Source organism: Zonotrichia albicollis, chromosome 4, assembly GCF_047830755.1.
Source record: "Zonotrichia albicollis isolate bZonAlb1 chromosome 4, bZonAlb1.hap1, whole genome shotgun sequence".
Taxonomy (NCBI): domain Eukaryota; kingdom Metazoa; phylum Chordata; class Aves; order Passeriformes; family Passerellidae; genus Zonotrichia; species Zonotrichia albicollis.
Window position 1 is genome coordinate 16,133,547 of NC_133822.1, and position 13,861 is coordinate 16,147,407.

A 13,861-nucleotide genomic window follows, 5' to 3' on the forward strand; every position below is an offset into this window, starting at 1 on the left:
TTTTGCTACCTATGCTGTGATCCAGTTGCTGATTCACATGCAAAACTAATTCCAAAGCCTGAAAGGAAAAGGTGGTGTGACTGATGCACATTTCTGGGATTTTCCTTTCACTTCAGGAAGGAAGTGGTGGGATGGCCAAGTGATGTATGTTAAAATGATGTATCAATTTAATCTATCCTGCATTCATGTGATGTGTAATCTGCCATCAAGTTTTATGCAAGTGCATGAAATAAGATACATGCTTTCACCAAGACATTTAGGTTCAATTAAATCTGAGGTATCCTGGCAAACTTCATAACCCTGTCTTGAACTACACTCACAAAGATCTTTATGGCCTAATTTCACTCTTGGAATTAAGGTGGATTTCTCTAGTAAGCTCTTGGGAAAGATTAGTTAACAGTTTGAGAAAGCAATGAAATGATTCTTTCAACTGCTGAAAGTATTTCTAGGAGTAGAGAATCACCTAGGCAGGGAAAGAATTGTATCATAGAGCCCTGTAAATAATGCAATAGCACATTTTACCTGTGCACTTTCATAGACCAGATGAGAAGAATGCAATACTGGATATGCTTTGCACTAGGAATCAATTACTTTTTAAACCATCATTCCATCATTACAAGCCCTTACTCCTGTGAACTATTGCTTCTGCTTATCATGTATTTCCTCTAGAAGCCATGACCCAGATAAAGAACTCAAGGACCTCAGTCCATCCTAGATGGAATAAAACTCCCCCTAGAAAAACCCCTCCTTGTGAACTGACCTTCCACTTGGTAAGTGGAATGTGGAAACTCAAGACTGTCAGCTACTTAAAGCTTCCTCATGGATGCAATCATTTAGATCTTGAGATAACAAATTCTTCAACAACAGTTGGAGATAGTCCATCCACAAATGTTAAGGTTTTTTCCTAGTTAAAAATATGAGGGCCTCATTAACTGTAACTCTAAAGTGCATGCTGATTATTCATTAATATGAAAAATTGAAATCTTCTTTAAAGACTTCTCAAAATCTTCCATAAAATTCCCTTGCTTCCTCTTTTTGGCCATAATCAGAACCAAATACGAAGAAGAAAAATTGGTTCTACTTATAGTCAGCCAGTTACTGAGGACTTCTGGTTTGCAATCACAGGAATCTACCAAAATATGCCAAAAGACTTACAAATTTATGGAAGGTGAGTTTCTGCAATGTTGGTTGAACTACTGAACCTAGAAGGAAAGATGCTATGTCAAATACCTACTCTTCACAAGAGAAAAATTGCTGAAAATAAAATCAGTTAAATAATGTTTTCTTTTCTCTGAAAGAGATCTGTAAAAATCTGCCTGTTTTCCTAGGAAGGTCCTAAGGGAATATGCAATGTGGTGCTACCAAAAGGAGGTATTACAGTTTCATCTGATTCCAGGAGCAAACATAGAGCCTTAAAGCTCGGGTGAGCATGGTGGATGTCCCTCATTCAGTTCCACATGCTGATCAACTACTTCAAGTCTCTGAACAAGAAAATCACACAAAATTGTCACTCATAAGTGGGCAAAATACCTCTAATTGGGGTTTTCAAGAATATACATGAGGAAATGCTGTGGGCCAGAACCCCATGGTATAAAACCCAAATGGTAGTTACGACAGAATCTAGTTCAAAAGGAGTGTTTGGGGTCCTCCTGCAACTCATCCAAAGTAACAGATCTCTACAAAAAATAATTTAATTCATTACCATTTCCTGAACAAAGTGGCAATATAAAAAAAAAACCAAACCTCTACAAACATATTTGCCTGAAAAGTGGAATGAAAGAAGAGTTTATAAACTCCTGAAGAAGGAAATACCTTTAGGATAGAGTATAGCTTGGTACTAAGATGTAGCATAAACTCAAAATAAACACAGATCCAACACTAAAGACTCTGAAAATAAAGTGACAGAGAGACAAACTACCATGTAAAGCTGCTACAAGATATTTTGCTGGGCATGAACAAGCAGTGGAGTTACAATAACCACGGATGTTAATGCTGTCTTGGTGCTCTCAATTGGTAAAATTAAAGACCTGCAGGTTATCTGTGATGAGGAAATCTCTGGCTCTTGGGCAGAAGCTGAGTATATCCAAGTATTAGGTTTATATAAAGTCCCTGTTTCTCACAGAGCAAGATGAAGAGGGTTTTTTGTAAGCACAGCAACAGCAGATGTAATTATCAGGAGCTGCTGAATGAAAGGAGCAGTCTGAGAGCTGCAAGGCACAAACTGCCAAGCAGGAGCTCCTTGATCAACATTTCCTCATCTTTGGAGATCAGACCTGAGATACACGACGATTATGTCATTAGAACAACATGTGTCAGCATCTGGAAGGTTGTATCTGCCAAGTAAGACACATGGATTGCAATTCAAGCCTGACAAGTTACATAAATACAGAAAAATAACTACAAGAGACAAAAGGAGAAAGACTGCAGTAGAAGAATTTAATTCCAGTAGGAGTTGAGAGGGAAGTGCAACCAAAGCTGGCCACAGCCCTGCATATGCTGTACTGAAAAGATGAGCAATGGCAGGAGATTGAGTACATTTTTCTGAGAATACCACAGTGGAAAAAGAGGATATGTGTACATCCAGAGTCTGTGTGCACTTGTGGATCAGCAGTTGCAGGAAGAACAAAAATATATTTACAGTGAAAAGAACAAATGGATAAATATTATTTCTAGACATGATAGGTTTAATATAACCATCCTATTAAAATTAGCATGGTGAAAAAAACTGTATGGAAGACAACACTTCATGAGAAATGGTCAGGGAAATTTTCTTTTAAAGAGAAAGGTAGAAAATGCAGTGATGTTTCAACTACACTGTCCCTGGAGTATAGTTCCAACTACACTATCCTGAAAATACTCAGGAGTGATGCAGGACTATGAATGATACTGGAAACAAAAATATGTGCTTTTCTGTACATGGGAAGGATACACAAAAAAATACTTACATGGGAAAAAAACCCCACCCAAACCCATGAAAGATGGAAAAGAAATGTATCAACTCTACTGATAGCGTGCAATAGAAAATAACCAGATAGATACAAATTACTACAAGCTGATCTAATTTAAATGAATGGGGAGTAAAATGGGAGGGGTGGAGGGAAAATCCTAGTGAACTTAATTGAAAAGAAAGGCTTAATCTTTCACATTGTCTTTTTCTTACATACACATGAAAGCCTTAATAAAAGTAATGCACATTATTATTGCCTGAAAACTGCTAAATTGTATACAAAAATGTGTGAATAACTCCAGCCACTCACACATTTTCCTTCCAAGATACCACATCTTACCACCTAGGTGTGCTACTTTCAAAAAGCATTTCCAGAACAGGCAGCACTTTTGCTCAACATCAGGAGCGAAGTGAAACACAGTCTGTGATAATGGTAAGAAAGGTTCCTAATCAATACTAGCTGAAGGAGGACAGCAAGAAGGAGAAGAAAAAGGACAGCTCCAGACACTATTACAGGCCCAGAAAGGGAAAGGCAGCAGTGGCTATTCCTGTGGGCAATGTCCTTTTCTGACAGTTGCCATCTCTTTGACGCTTTTTTCCTGTTGCTGTAAGCTTGGTGCTCCCAGCACAGCAATCAGTTATAAATCTGGGGCTTGCACAGACACTTTTCATTAGCAGCAGCCCAGACAGGCTCAAGCACCTTGCCAACACTAACAACCAGGTTTACCATTTAGCAGCTGCACGGGGTGCCAGCAGTTCTAACATTCTGCTCTGGCTGTTGCAAATTACCACATTTGTAGTTTTTAAAACCTAGAGGGACAATGTTTCTATCAAACCACAGCAGGTCACTGCATGGACTATTGAAATGGGACCCAAAGCTGACAATACAGATGAGAAAATGATCTGAAGTGAGCAAAAGCAATAGATATCTCTAATTGTTATGGGGCTTTGTGGTTTTTTTTTTTTTTTTTTTTTTTTGTTGTTCTTGTTTATTTGGTTTGTCTTTCTTTTTTTGGGGACGTGTCGTGTTTTTGGAGTGGCTAATTGGATAAATGCTACTGTAACAAGATTTGTTCTTCTCTCATGTATCAATACAACGACTCAAGGCTCCTAAATGGGGTTAGAGAAAAAGCAGCAGAAGTTCTAACTAACTGCACTATTAACATGAAGCTCAAACCCATCTTATTCCCTTGATACAGCCTTATTTGCCTGAGCTCTCTTTGTAAATGTCAGTCCTGTCATCATCACTGCACTAATATATCACAGTCACAAGACCTACCTGTCTTTGCTCATTTTTAATCCTTCAGCAGACAAAACCATCAGAGCACCAAGCATGGACAGCCATAAAAGAAAACTTCTCTTGTTTTCCCTCTTTTTCACAAATGAATATAGGACAAAAATTGCTACTGATAAGGACACAACTGAGGAACGCCTACTGAGCAGTTATCACATGGAATTTCATCCACTCCCCTCAATTTTAAAGGGAATTCCTGCAATCATCATCTCTGTTTTTTTATTTTAGCCTTTGATGCTTCTTCCTTGATGTGCATCATAGCAGAGCAGCTTTTGTATTTGTGCTATGAACTGCTTCCCTTAAAGCAGACACCTATCAAGATCCTACTCATACCACAAAACATTTAGCCTTAAAAAAAATTCCCTTTCACTCCATGAAGATACTCCCCTCTCTCTCCATCTTCAAACTAGAGATCAGTAAAACAATTTCCCATCAGAAATAAATTATCACTGTTTTCTCATGCCATTCAGGAACACCCCAATGCACCCACAATCCCCCTGACAGTCAGATACATCAAATGAAGATAATTTCAAGGAGAAGATCTGCCTTGGTACAACATGGATTCAGCTATGAACCAGAAAAAAAGGTATTAATTTAGGGAAATATTTGGCTTAAAATATTAAAAGCTGTTCTCAGTATCTTTACTAGTAAATGCCCAATCTGCTGTTCTGCTGTATCCAGAGAATAAGGATACATTTGAAGATTATTAGAATACAGTACAGAAAATGTAAAAATTTGACAATTAAATAGTAATCAGAAAACAGTGAGCTTAAAAATACTGAAATAGGGTGGTTGAAGATGATTTGAGACTCATTTATGAATGATACTCATTTGTCTATTTGCAGCATTACACTGACAGTAGCTTCAAACAGGCAACTTAGCATATAACATTCATAAAAGTCACCATTAAAACTAACTGGCTTATAACCCAAAAGAATGAGAAAGTGGAAACGTTTCACATTCCAAGAGATTCTCACTTCTTTGTATGAAAATTCCAATTGTTTCTATAAAGCCTGAACTAGTCCAAAGGAATGGGAAAACCAGTTATTGTTTCCCTTTAGCCCCAAATATTCCAAAATGATCCTCTATTATTCTCAGTCTGCAAAATGGGGAAAAGTATTCCCTGGCTCTTGTTTTCACTCATTCTTTTCCATGTTCAAGAACTTAATTTTATTTAATATCTGTTTGAACAGAGGCCTGTCCTTGTGTTTGCTATTTCCTTCCTTGCCTTTACCTCTCCTGTGTTTGCCACATCTGTTTCTGTGCTGGATGGTTGGCATCACTGCACATTATTCAGAGGGGAAATGCACTGCTCATGCTCACAGCAGCATTCTCTGGTTTGCTGTTTGGTACCTCTCAAATGGCTTTTTTAATAATCCTCCTAAGCAATAATATTTTCATAACACTACTTATTCTAATTCTGAGACTGCTCTCCTATGGTCATAGAGCTAATCAGAACCCACCATTGTGCACATATATTTAGGATTGCTTCTCCTGACATATATATGTCAGGAGAAAATATATAAATATTTACTCATGCTGAATTTCACCTGCTCTTTTATCCATGGGTTCTACTTATGAGGTACTTGTGGAGCTATATAGGTCATCATTCATTTAAATATCCTGAATAAATCGGTAAATATAATTTGGAATTGCAGAAAAATTTAGTCTCATTTACAGAAAATCTGCCATTTTTTGGCTGCACTCTAGAAGGACATGGGACACCACTGCTGTTGGGAGACCATGTTCCTTCAGCTTTTATTTCCTTGCTTTTCATGCCCTGCTTTTGAAAATCAGCTGACCCCAAAATTATCAAACTTTAGGAGGAATTCAAACACAAGCAACAAAAGCAACATAACGTTTTAAGTGAATTTGCCGATGAATTTTAACTGACTACAGACATCTTCTAGAATGTTAATATCATCCTCCTTTAATCCTCAGTCACAGACTAAGTGATACCAATATAGTTAAGTTTTTCCCATGCCTGCATTGAGATCTGGGTGCACATCAAACCAAACTAAGGAGATGAAAGGACTGGTGCTGACTTTTAGTGTGTTACAACCTTCTGTCAGTTCTGAACACAGTTTGCAGCCTAAGTCTCAATTCTAGTTAATATTTGCACATCACAGTAAGAGCAGTTGTTCTGATACCTGCTAAGAATGTGTAAATTTTAGACAAAGAGAAGAATTTAAGACAGAATGCATTAATTTCTATATAGAAAAAAAGTAAGGGTGACAGCAATTTGGGCACTTCAGTAAGCAAGATTTAAGAATAATACTGATTTAGAATGAATTGAATTAGGTTTAGTACTATTTGAAATGAATTAGAGGAAATATTTTTAAGGAAATGCTCAAGTATTTGTTCCCAAAGTATAGAACAAAAAAAAAAAATCCACATGTATTATTTTTAAAAAATAAGTTCTGAATTCTTTTTGAGGTCCCCATCATCGCCCCATCTCCCTTTCCTTTTCTATTGTGCAAAAGAAGAATAAAACAGAATAGCAATTTTATTAAACAATGAGACTATGAAATGAGCCATGGCAATTGGGCATTTTTATTCTTGGGGAGAGATGAGTTAGAAACCACTTTCAACACAGCAAGTAAAAAAAAAAAAAAACCTTATGAGAGAGACAGAGAAAAAAACCAAGAAGGAAGAAAAAATGCAAATTTATTACCATTTCTCAGGCTCATGAAATAAGACACCAAAATGAAAAGAGAGCTGTTCTTCCCCTCCAATGTGCTCCTATTGTTTTGCTTAAATCTGGCCCTCAATGTTTCCTACTCTCAGGAGAGGCCTCCTCACAGGAACCACACCATGTTGTCAACAGATACATTAATCTCCCTGACAGCTTTTAGGAAAGCAGTCTGAACTCAGATGCTAATCTTGGGGAAAAAAGCCCATGCAAAAAACATGCAGTGGTTAAGGCTGCTGGCACACACTCAGCTGTGCAGCCCTCACTGCACTCAGTTTCTGGCACATCATGAAGGTACCAAGCCTTCCCTCTGCCAAACAGGAAAGAGCACAAATAGCAGGTTTCATCTTCCACTGACACATCGTGTTTCGCCAGAAAACACTGGGTGAAAGTGTGCCTGGGGAATAATATTCCTGATGGATCACCAAAAAAATCTTAGGATGCACGGAGTCTTCTTTCCTCTGTTAAAAACTCTCAGGCCATATAATGGCTTTCTCTCACTACAAATCTCAATTTGCAGTTAAGGGAAATACTGGGATAACTGGGAGACTGCCTAATGCTAGCTGTAAATAGTGATTTCCACAAAATTTTTCCAGCTGTCTCTTCAAAACTGTAGACCTGTCCAAATTTACTTTACATAGGAAGACAAAGTCAAATGGTTCATCTTTTTTAAAGATGTGAAAGCAATGAGTTCATCTAACCTGAACATAATAAATGTATGGTAAACTAAACCAAACCATAAAGTGAAAACTGATAGAGCAGATGGCTAAATGTGTACCCAGGGAAATGCTTCTCCATTACAATTGCCAGGGCCCTTCAAACTTCCTTTCTGTAAATGTAAAAAAATGTAAAAAAATGTAAGAAAAAAAAAGGATTCTGAATGCAGCACTCTCTCCTGGTCAGACACAAGAGAAGATAGTTCCTTAACAACAGATTTAATGTCATAAACATCAGTTACATAGAATCACAGACTCTGTAAGAACTGCCACATCAAATTAAGAACAAGGTCATGTATTTATTCTGATACTCTATTTTAGACAGAGAAAAAAGCTGCACCTTCTTTCTACAACTCAGTTTTAAAACAAATCATTTTCCATGTTCAAAAGTGTATATTTTTCATTGGTTCTTCAGCGTGCAATATTTCACACAAAGCAAAAATCAAGTTAGTTAGACCTTGCAAATCTTCATCAGAAAAATGGCTTCAATAAAACTGGAGACATGACTGTCCCCACAGTCCGCCTGTTGACCTCAGATCACATTTAAAAATGTTAATGCACCAAAGCTTAACAAATAAAAAAACCCTAAGAAATGAGAGAGGTAAATAACAACTTTTTCAATAATGACCCCTACTACCATATACTTTGTATGCAATTGTTTGGAGAAATAGGTACCAGATTTCTATAAGAAGCTGGAAATTGGTACCAGAAACAGACCAGGTAAATATTCCTAAGTTTTAATGTGCATGAAAGCTTGTCTTGATGAGCTTCCTCTAAGTAAAAGGAGAGTTACTGTCCTGCAGAGTCCACCAGGCACAATGTGAAAGCGTAAGAGATAAAAAGGACAGATCTCTCCAGGAACAGGACCTCACCTGAGCAGGTGCTGTGGGGCTTCCTGTTTGTCAAGACACTTTTCTTGCCTTATTGAGCTTATTTTCTGGCAATCTGTTAGTAAATCTTCATGCCCTTCTTTGAAATCCACATTGTACTTTATCAATTCAATACAGAAAAGAGGAGAAACCTTTTCTGTAAGACAGAAGCTCATTATTATGTGCTGTACTGTCTGGCTGGGATGGAAATCCAACAGTGCAACTTTTACATGAAAATATAATGTCACAATAGTGCTATTCCATATTATGCACTGATTTCTAGCACTGTGCAATATTCCTCCAATGTCCAGTGAACTTTTCAGTCTTGTTTCTGTGTAGCTGAATAATAAAAATGATCAAGGCATTAACTCTGTGAAAATGTCTAAGCCTTTCTTCAGTTAAAGAGCATTACAAATGAAGATTAACTGAGTCTTGTCTACAATTACTGTATTATTTCACACATATATAGTGAAGTGAGGCTATTTTTCATTCATTCATTATCTATGCTTCAAAAGTACATGTATCCAGAAGGGCTTAATTATGATTTTTAATTCCCAAAAAAGGGCTACAATTCAAATTAATTCTTCCTCACCTCCCCTCAAGAAATCTCCCCTCACTCTAAGTGATGAAATGTGCAGCTAAAAGGTGAACATTTTTGGAACTTCTCCCAGACATCCAGGAAAGATGAGAAAAAGCTCTCTTGACAGAGGGCTATGGCATGATCAGAACAAGGGCTAGCTTTTCTCAAAGCATCTGCCAGGGTTAAAGATGTGCCTGTTTCTACACTAACTGCAACACACCGTGCTGAAAATCACAACCCTCTGAATACACACAGAATGAGAAGTTAATGCACACTGTATTTTCTGTAATGTACTGCAAAAGCTGATGGAAATAAAAATTCCTAGTGGAATATTACATCACTAATGACTCATGATGCATACTGATGTCTCTACTGCATATGTATGTCCTGTTTTGTAATGAGAAGCCAGCTGTCACAGAATTTCTGAGAGAAAGAGCTGGAGGGTAAGCTGATCCCAAAACTACCTATTGGCTACCCCTGACCAAGTAAAATAGGAGGCAAAATTTGCATACAATTCTTTCAGTTACATTTTTATGTGGTAAAATTGATTTTTAGAGCCTGTATTTGTTCATCCTTGCTACATTTTCACTAACAAAAGTCCCACATAACATTGAAGCAAACAGTAAAACACTGATTCACATTACCTCAGAACCACATAGCTAAATAACTTTAGCTAAGTTATTGAGAACATGTAACAATATTAAGTTTCATCCTATTTGTTAACTGACAAGAAAAACTCATCCTTTCAAAAAAATACTAAAAAATTTCTTTAAAAATGAATTGCAAAATGAATTGGTATTCTTTCAGCAATTGATGCCACGAGGTCTGTCCTGGAGGACAGGATGAGGATGACCTAGACCTGAATGCAGCCTTAAGTGAAATTACAGCCACTTGAGGAAGTGCTGATGGCACCAGTCAGGCCCAAGGAACACTGACACCCCAAGGCTGGGCAGCACAGGGAATTACCCAGGACAGGGAGGCCAAAACCTCTCCATGATGTAACTAATGTTTAAAAAGCACTGGGAGAGGAAGCGAGAGGAAAAAGAACATTTAGATCTGAGCAATTCCCAAAGGTGCATCTGAGCTCAGTGAGCAGACACATGTTTGGTATGTCAGACTGTGCTCTGGAACAAACCCTGCAGATGCAAGATGGCTTTAAAGAACAGATTTCTGCCAGGCTGAAATGGAGCAGCTGAGTGTTCTCTGGGCTGTAACATGTTGAGCTGCACTCATCTGGCAGCCAAGGCTGGAATCTGATATAGCAGTGGTTTATATGGAAGAGAAATTAGCCAGGAGCTCCACACTTGAAAGTCACTTATCCCAGGAAAGCACCTAACACATTTAACCAGCACAACCAATTTGCGTCAAATCTGATGCAAATTTTTGAGAAGATCTTGAACTTTAGGCTTGGAAAGGTTTCCTTTAACCATTTATTCAGAAATTTTGTACTCACTATCCAAAAACAAGTTCAGAGATTAAGTATGAAAGCATAATCTGGCTTTAGTAACAGCCAAAAGAGAACACAACATAATTTTCATTATGGCATAACATTACTATAAAGAGATGAGATGAAAAAACTTCATCCACCCCACCTTCAAGATCCAATCATAGCATATCAAGAGGAAATTCTTCAGTGATTTAAGCTCAGATGGACTGGGCTCCACTTGGGTTTCCAGGTTTTTGAGTGCTGGCAGTGACTGTGTGCACATGCAGGGATGTCTCATAACAAAGAGTTAACCACAAAGGACTACTTCAGCTGGAAGCTACTCCAGCAGCCACCCAGCCCAGGGCTGGCCAAAGTTAAAGCATGCTGTTGGGGGCATTGTCCAAATGCCTCTAATACACTTGGCAGCCTTGGGGCATTGTGGCTGACATTTAATGAATTTATAAAGTTCATTTGATTAGACGGTATTTGCTTATCTGTCCATTTCATTGAGCTTCACCTGGATCACAGTAAAAACATTACTGAACATAAAGTTGCATATCTGTCTATATTAAAAGTAGAGCTTTTCCTGGAATGATAGGTTTTTCCAATATGGTAAAAGAAATAAACTATCACAAGAAACAAACAGCATACACTTGCATCTACAGTTCATGGATTAGGAATATACATTACATTATCTAAACTTAGGTGTGGAAAAAGAAAAAAAAAAGAACTAATAAGTTTACTAGCTCTCTACAGTTGCTCATTAAACCACTCGAACACATCTTACACATCATCTGGACACAGAGTTTGTCAGCAGCCATTAGAGACTGATGGACACCTGCTGCAACACGGATTCACCAGCACACAAATCCCCAGCATGGATATTCTGAAAGTTCTAGAAAACCTTCAGAATATGCTAGAGTGATAAGACAAGAAAATACGCATACTCTCTTTAAGAAGTCAGCTTGAAGTATCCATTCAAATATAATGAAATTTCAGTAAATGTTCTCTCTCTTGGACTAAACAGAAGATCAATTATTTTTCACAATAGCCAAGCTTTAGTCACTTCAAGCACAAAATTTCTACTCCAACCCAACAGTTTGCTTTTTTTTTATCCTGCTTATAGACCAGACACTCATCAGCCTCCCAGATCTCTGGAGAGTTGTGGTTTAAGGGAACCCAGGAGGAAAAGACAAATTTGGAAAGCCATTTATCCATCTCTAGAATTGAGACATTATGGTTTTCATTCTTCCCCCACTCCCAAAAATACCAAATTTCCATCATCAGAGCTCTGTGAATAAAAGAACATTTTGTGACTGGCCTCAGGAAGAAAGAAACCACAGGCCTGGTAGGGACAGAGAGGAGAGCAGGGCACTGTGTGCTTGGGACCCTGTTTATTTGACTAGATTGCAGACAGTCAACCCAAGAACATGCAGATCATATATTTTTAAGCATTTCATAATGGCTTATTATTAATTCCAGCCAAAACCACCAAGACCAAAATTATCCGAAATTGGTGCTTGTGTGTCCTGACCCCAAAGCCAACAATGGTTGCATAAAAAAAAAAAAAAGTTAAATATCTACAGTCCACTCAGGTTTAATTTTTTTTAAAATCAATTACAAGGCAGTGCCCTTTAAGAGCCTAGAGAGAAGACAGGTCTCCACAACTAACAAACTGAAATGCGGTTCTGGGTAAATTTTACTTCCAGGAAACCAAAATGTTGCAGTCCTTGAGAGAGGGAGGCTGTAAGCAGAGGGCTCTTCTAAAGGAAGGAGCTTTTATTGAACCTGTCACTTGTCATTAAACACTCCATATTTTACCTTAACCTGATATTTTCATTAGAGCATACAGACCTTTTTCCTCTGTGAATAAAAGCATTCCCTTCAGCCTTGTGCTGAATATGGGGAAAGGCTCTCTAAAACAGAGCCCACCCAAACAGGACAATTATGTTCTCAAAATCAGGAAAAGCACTAGGGAAAACCAAGTAACATTAATACCATGATAACCTGCACACTTCAATGTTGACTATCACCTCACACTTCAATCTTATTTTATTTAATAATGCATTTAATAATGTTGATTTTTAGTGTCAAAAAAACTTGCATATAACTATATAGAAAGCAAAGACACCAGTGCAGAATAAACCAAAACATAAGCAAACTGCAAAAAAGTATGTACTGCCCTACAGAGATCTCTAGTTGGAAAATCTGAATGGGAAAACGTAAAGCTATCCATGCTATTCATATTTTTATATCTATGATATCTCAACTACTTAAAACACTTTATAATTAAAGAATTGGGTAAGAAATTGTAAGGGAAGCTATACATTCTGAAAGAAGTCTGATGTAAAGCAACACCATTTTTTTCTCAACAAAAGCTGCCTCACAGCTACCACCAAAGCTGTACCATCTCCTTGATGCACCAGAAACTGGTGTTAAATAGTTTTAGCAGAACTTAAAGTTCTTAGTAACTGAAATATCACTCTCTGTTCATTGCTATGTGGTACAAACATTTTACACAATTTACTGTTTCTTAAAAAAAAAAAAAAAAAGAAAAAAAAAGTGGTTTCAGTATGCAAATAGCAGAGATAATAAATTTTAGGCTTTTTCAGTGTATTACATATGTGAAGAAGACCGAAAAAATAAAAAGGGAAAGAAAAGAATAATTGTGGGGGGAGAGCCAGAAAAGGAAGGCATTCCTTTTAAAATCTTGAAGTGCCACATAAAAACAAAGATTACGGTCTGATGGAATGGTGTCATTCAATAAATACACCACCCATGTAATTGCAAGGAAAATGTGAAGCACCAGCCGTCTTTTCACACTTGAAATATAGATTTACTCAAATGCAGATTAGGAATCTAACCAAATATTGTAGTAGTTTCAGGAATTTTTAAAGACATTTCACTAATACCAGGAGGACCGTGTTATTCAAACATAACTGCCACATAACGAGAGCCTTGTGAATTGCCGTAGCACTAGAGCCACAAAAGCCATTAGCAGATGTAGAAATCCCACATTCCCGCCTTTTATAAAGGTCTGCAGTTATGAAATCATTCTCATACACTTGGAACTTAACTATTTCATTGCCCAGTACACACAGGACTGGAGCTGATGGAGAAAACCACAAAATGGTGCATCTGAGAGCATTCCATGGACATGTGTTGCTGTGGTTCTTTCAAAGTTTTAGCTGAAAACATCCCCCCATCATCCCATAAGGAAAGAATTTATCTTTACTAGAGAACCCTTAGGATGTATTCTGTGTCTTCACTGTAGACGTATTAAGATATGTGGCTGATAAAAAGAATAAAAAAGGAAAACAAAGAAAGGTTTGATCTT

General features: G+C 37.5%; 1 protein-coding gene across 17 annotated transcripts in view; it reads right to left on the bottom strand.

Annotated features, from left to right (window-relative positions):
• ERC1 (ELKS/RAB6-interacting/CAST family member 1) overlaps nt 1-13,861 on the bottom strand; it is a 269,997-nt gene that overhangs the window by 117,101 nt on the left and 139,035 nt on the right. The window lies entirely within an intron of this gene.